The 6,075-nt window shown below is 39.1% G+C and overlaps 1 protein-coding gene across 1 annotated transcript in view; it reads right to left on the reverse strand.

Moving 5' to 3' along the window:
- Positions 1-6,075, reverse strand: part of LOC140291454 (uncharacterized) — a 392,957-nt gene that overhangs the window by 340,728 nt on the left and 46,154 nt on the right. The window lies entirely within an intron of this gene.

Below are 6,075 nucleotides of genomic sequence, written 5' to 3' on the forward strand. Positions count from 1 at the left end.
CGCGTCCAGGGCAACCCAGCCTCCCCAGGCACAGGCAGGGCCCCCCCCCCCCCCCCGGGGCGCAAGGCAGCGCCCAGCCACCAGGGCCCAGGCCCAGCACCACCACCCACGCCAGAGCGGCCCGGCCACCTGGCATAGAGCCAGCAGCCACCACCCCAAGGCCCCTAAGGGACCCCGCCCCACACCGCAAGACAGCCCCACCCACAAGCCCCCAAAACTGCCCTCCAAGCCCGACACACAGTCCCCCCCAGCAATGACCAACCCGGTCCCCACGACCCGAGAGACCACCAGACGCCCGAAGCCACACAGCCCCCCCCAGCACACACCCAACCGCCCAGAGCGACGGGACAGCAACCCACCACCACTACTATGTGATAAAGCTAATCAGAGGGGACCAGAGAGAATGAAATTCAGCCAATTGATGTTTTGAGGAGGCAGACATTGTTTCCATGCTAATATAGTCTAAAAGAAAATTTCTAAACTGGTTAATACACAGATTGTTCTTCGCTTTCCAGTTCATGAGAATAGTTTTCTTTGCGATACATAACACTGTGAGAACCATGTGTGCTGAGTTAATTTCCATGTTGATGTTGTCTAAGTCACCCAGTATGCACAGTGTGGGGCATGCAGGGATGCTACACTTTAGCCATGTTGATAGGTGTGAAGGGACTTTACTATGTTATATGATCCATATGATATACATGAACACTAAATACAGTCCTTTGTAATCTTAGTTATCGTATTATGTTTGTGTATCATGGATGGTGTTTGCTATGTTGATGGTTACTTTATATTGCTACTGCAGACCAAAGCCAAATAACAGGAACACAAACCCTACACCTTGCTACTCTAAACAAGTAAACGTTCTGGAGACAACATCTTCTCTCCTTTTTAAATAAAATAGAATAAAAGAAGCTAAACATAGTTTTTTGGAGTTTCTCATGTTCACAAAACAGATAGAAAAACTAAATCTACATCTGTCTAATTAGTTAGTTAAGCCTAACTAACTAATGAGATGGGAGCAAATAAACTGATGAATTAATGAATCAATTAAACAAATTAATTGTAAAACTGATAAATAACTGTCACCAAGTCCTTCCTCAGAGAAACTGCTGGGTTTTTATTTCCAACAAAATATCATCTCACATCACTTGTAAGATGATATTTTGTTGTGAACTGACACTTTATAAATAAAATGAATTGATTTGAAACAACGTTTAATGCTGATTCAGCTGTTTTTCTACAGTTAATAAATAAATAATGTATTTAAAAGGAAATATATCTATTTTTTGTAATTACAGAGCTTTGTTTTATGGGCTTTGACCACTGGCAGCAGCCTCAGAAGAGCCTCCTCTGAAGCAGAGTATTTCCTCAGGTCAAACACATCCAGATCTTTTCCTGATGACAGTAAGATGAAGACCAGAGCTGACCACTGAGCAGGAGACAGTTTATCTGTGGAGAGACTTAAAGCAGACTGCAAGAAAGCTGGAGAGACAGTGGCGTTCCTCTAATTTAGAAGAGTCTTAATTAGTCTGGAAAGATAGTTTAATAACATATAAGAAAGTACTTCGTAAAGCTAGAACTGCTTATTATTCATTATTGATAGAAGAGAATAAGAATAATCCCAGGTTTCTTTTCAGCACTGTTGCCAGGCTGACAAAGAGTCCGAGCTCTGTTGAGTCATGTATTCCTTTAACTCTCAGCAGTGATGATTTCATGAGATTCTTCATCAATAAAATTAGAGACGAAGATTAATGGAATCCTTCCCACTATTATCACTGATGTATCATCAAGTAGAGCAGCTTTAGAAGTATCTTTCGAATCTGATTTGTATTTAGACAGCTTCTGCCCAGTTGATCTTTCTGAGCTAACAACAGCAATAGTCTCTTCTAAACCATCAACTTGTATTTTAGACTCAATCCCAACCAGACTGTTCAAGGAGGTTTTCACCTTAATTGACACTTCCATATTGGATTTGATCAATCTGTCTTTGTTGATAGGATATGTACCTCAGACTTTTAAGGTTGTTGTAATTAAACCTTTACTTAAAAAACCTACTCTTGATTCAGAAGTGTTGGCTAATTATCGACCTATATCCAATCTCCCTTTTCTGTCTAAAGTTCTTGAAAAAATAGTTGCAGTTCAACTTTGTGATCATTTACATAGAAATAATCTGTTTGAAGAGTTTCAGTCAGGATTCAGAGTGCACTATAGCACAGAAACAGCACTGGTGAAAGTTACCAATGATCTCCTGTTAGCTTCTGATAGCGGACTTGTTTCTGTGCTTGTCCTGTTGGATCTCAGTGCTGCATTTGATACGATCGATCACAGCATTCTGTTACAGAGACTTGAACATGTTATTGGGATTAAAGGAACTGCATTAGGCTGGTTTAAGTCATATTTATCTGATAGATTCCAGTTTGTTCTTGTAAATGAAGAATCTTCCTCACACATTGGAGTAAGTCATGGAGTTCCTCAGGGTTCTGTTCTTGGACCGATTCTTTTTACTTTATACATGCTTCCATTAGATAACATTATTAGACAGCATGGCATAAATTTCCATTGTTATGCTGATGATACTCAGCTGTACCTATCTATGAAACCAGATGAAACCAATAGGTTGGTCAGACTACAAGCCTGTCTTAAAGACATAAAGACCTGGATGACTCAGAACTGTCTGCTTTTAAATTCAGACAAAACTGAAGTTGTTCTCTTTGGACCTGAGCGCTTCAGGGAGAAATTGTCTAGTTATATAGTTACTCTAGATGGTATTTCCTTGGCTTCTAGTTCTACAGTGAGGAACCTTGGAGTTATTTTGACCAGAATTTATCATTTGACGCACATATAAAACTGGTTCCTAGGACTGTCTTCTTTCACCTTCGTAATATTGCTAAAATCAGGAACATCCTGTCTCAGGGTGATGCAGAGAAACTAGTTCATGCATTTGTTACTTCAAGATTGAACTACTGTAATTCCTTATTATTGGGCTGTCCCACATATTCTCTGAAAAGCCTCCAGCTGATCCAAAATGCTGCAGCCAGAGTTCTGATGAGAACTAACAGGAGAGATCATGTTTCTCCAGTTTTAGCTTCTCTTCATTGGCTCCCTGTTAAATTCAGAATAGAATTTAAGATTCTTCTCCTCACATATAAAGCTCTTAATGACCGAGCTCCATCATATCTTAAAGATTTAAGCTGGAATAAGCTGCCAGTAAATGTCCGGGAAGCAGACACCCTTTCCACTTTTAAGATTAGGCTTAAAACTTTCCTATTTGATAAAGCTTATAGTTAGGGATGGCTCAGGTAATCCTGAAACATCCCATAGTTAAGCTGCTATAGGCTTAGACTGCTGGGGGACCTCATCTGTCAGACCTTTCCTCACTTTCCTCTCTTTTTCCCCGTTTAATTTCTCAATTGATTTTATGTACATGTGACATTATTGCTGTTATTAACTTGTGTTTCCCTGTTCCAACAGATATCCTTTGAATGGCGTTATGGTGTTTTTCCCCCCTCTTTTCCCTCTTTTCTGTCTTCTCAAACCCCAGCTGGTCGAGGCGGATGGCCACCCTTCCTGAGTCTGGTTCTGCCGGAGGTTTCTTCCTGTTAAAAGGGAGTCGTTCCTTTCCACAGTCGCCACAGGCACGCTCAGGACGGGAGATTGGACTAAAGACAAGTTTCGGTGCAATCTGTTGGTTTCCTTAGCTAGGATATTATTTTTTTAATTGGCTCTATAAGAATTAATTGGATTATGATTACAATTAATTGAATTCCAATTGGCTTGAATTGGACTATATTACTTAAGTGCCTTGAGATGACAATTGTTGTAATCTGGCGCTATATAAATAAAATTGAATTGAATTGAATTGAACAACATGTGCACTTTGCAGGCTGTGGATCAGAATATATGACAATGGAATGTGGGGTTCCACAAGGTTCAGTTTTGGTGCCGAAACTCATTTGTGAGGTTACAGAACTCTTACACTTTGTCTTGTTTGCAGATGATGCAAATTTCTTTTGTTCAGGTGATAATTTAATAACATTATCCAGTAAAGTTGGAAATGAAACGGTTAAACTTCAATCTTGGTTTGAAAGAAATAAGTTATTGTTAAATTTGTAAAAAAAAACTAAATTCATGGTTTTCTATAAAAAATGGATAACATTCGATTATCATTTGCAGGTGTTAATATTGAGAAGGTGTCAGAGATCAGGTTTCTGGGAGTTATTTATGAAGCATTGACATGGAAATATCATACAGCACATATAAAAATAAGGTCTGAAAAAGCATTTTCATTCTGAATAAGGTTATGTACGTTTTTCATTGTAAGACAATGAGAATGTTCTGCTGTTCACTGATATTGCCTTATTTTAGTTATTGTGTGGACGTTTGGGGGAAAACGTATGTAAGTAACAGAAACTCATTGAATCTATGTCAGAATCTGACCTAAAGCTGAAATTAGAAAACACACCGATGCATTATTTATTAAGTCAGCTTTATTGAAACTTACAGATATAATAGAACTGCAGACGTTATTTGTCGTGTTTAAAGCAAAAAAACTAAATTATGCAAAGGTTGCTTGTATTTACTGCAAAAGATGAAAATCACAGAAGGAAATCTGATCTCAAAAATCAAACGGCTCGTACCAATTTAAAACAAATGTGTATCTCAGCTGCTGGAGTCAAACTTTGGAATTCTCAACATAATGATTTAAAAGGTTGTTCAGATGTTTGTCACGATTGTTTAAGTGTGGACCCCAGAGCGGATAAACAGAAACGGGCAAGGTGGAGGTGATTTAAAAAATAACTCACTTTATTGAGGACCTGAACACACAAATACCACCTGCGGAAAGGGCTGAAGCAGATAGGCAGCTGACTCACAGGTGAGCTCAGGCACATGACACAGATAATCCAAGGAAGAGTAAATCCAAAAACGTAATAATAAATCCAAAACGGTAAGAGTCATCCAAAACAAGACTATGGTTTAACATTGAAAACCAGAATGATCACTGATAATGCAGACTATCTGGCAAAGAATGGGAAAGACGACAAGGTATTTCTACATGGAAGGTAATTAGGAACAGATAGAAAACGGATGTGTCAGGGCTGCATATCATCCCTTCCTCTTGTTGGTGGAAGGAAAAACCAGGATAAGAAAAAACACTAAGCGGAACCTGGAGTTGCAGCCTTGGCTGTGCCACTGTTTCCCTGTTCAAAAAAATGTATAAGGAGAAAACAATTAGACATTATAGACTGGAATTCTAACTGGATGTTTATATTTACTCATTTATTTAGAGTTTTCTCCATGTTGCAGCTAATAAGAGTGTTTGATGGTGAATGTAAATCGAAATAATAAACCATCTTAGACTTTTTTCTGTTAAAGTAAATCAGTTTATAAATAAGAATTAGATTCTTCTAACTGCTCCTTCCCAATCTTGAAAAGTGTCGATTTAAATTATGTTTCACAATTTCTTTTCTTTTTATTTGTTGTACTGTTCATGAAATGAATATATTATGTATATATATATATATTCTAAATAATGTGCTGTTGAATTATTCCACTCTATTTCACTCAGTTTCTCCTCTATCAGCCTGAGTTATTGCATCAGGTCAGTGTGGGGTCGTCAGAGAGCAGCTTTTAGTTTTCCAGTCACATGCCAAGCAGTCGACCTACAACACAGTTAGATTCAGCTCCATCTGTTTCTTGGTTGCTTTGCAGAGGTTTGTTGTTGGAGATGAGACAGATGTGCCTGGGATCGTAGGCTTGACCCCCAAAGAGCAGGTAAGATTCTCCACCGGGCAGAGCAGCTGCAGTCAGGATGCTTGTATTTCAGATCTTTATGATCTCTGCTAGTTCCTCAACTCGCTGACGTCCTGATAAGGGATCACAACAGTGCAGCCTGTAAGTAACACATGCATGGAGCAGTTTTCCTGCATCACTCTAAGGAAGGATGTTCCTGTATGTGTGTGAAAGAAGGACATCCAAGAAATGTGTTTTATGTGTGAGTTACAGGACATATCCAGACCGAAACAACCCAGAGGTGTCCTTAGAGGTGTCATCTCAGGAGTCAAAGTCATCCAG

The sequence above is a fragment of the Leuresthes tenuis genome, unplaced genomic scaffold (genome assembly GCF_036924035.1).
Source record: "Leuresthes tenuis unplaced genomic scaffold, fLeuTen1.0.hap1 SCAF_1, whole genome shotgun sequence".
NCBI lineage: Eukaryota > Metazoa > Chordata > Actinopteri > Atheriniformes > Atherinopsidae > Leuresthes > Leuresthes tenuis.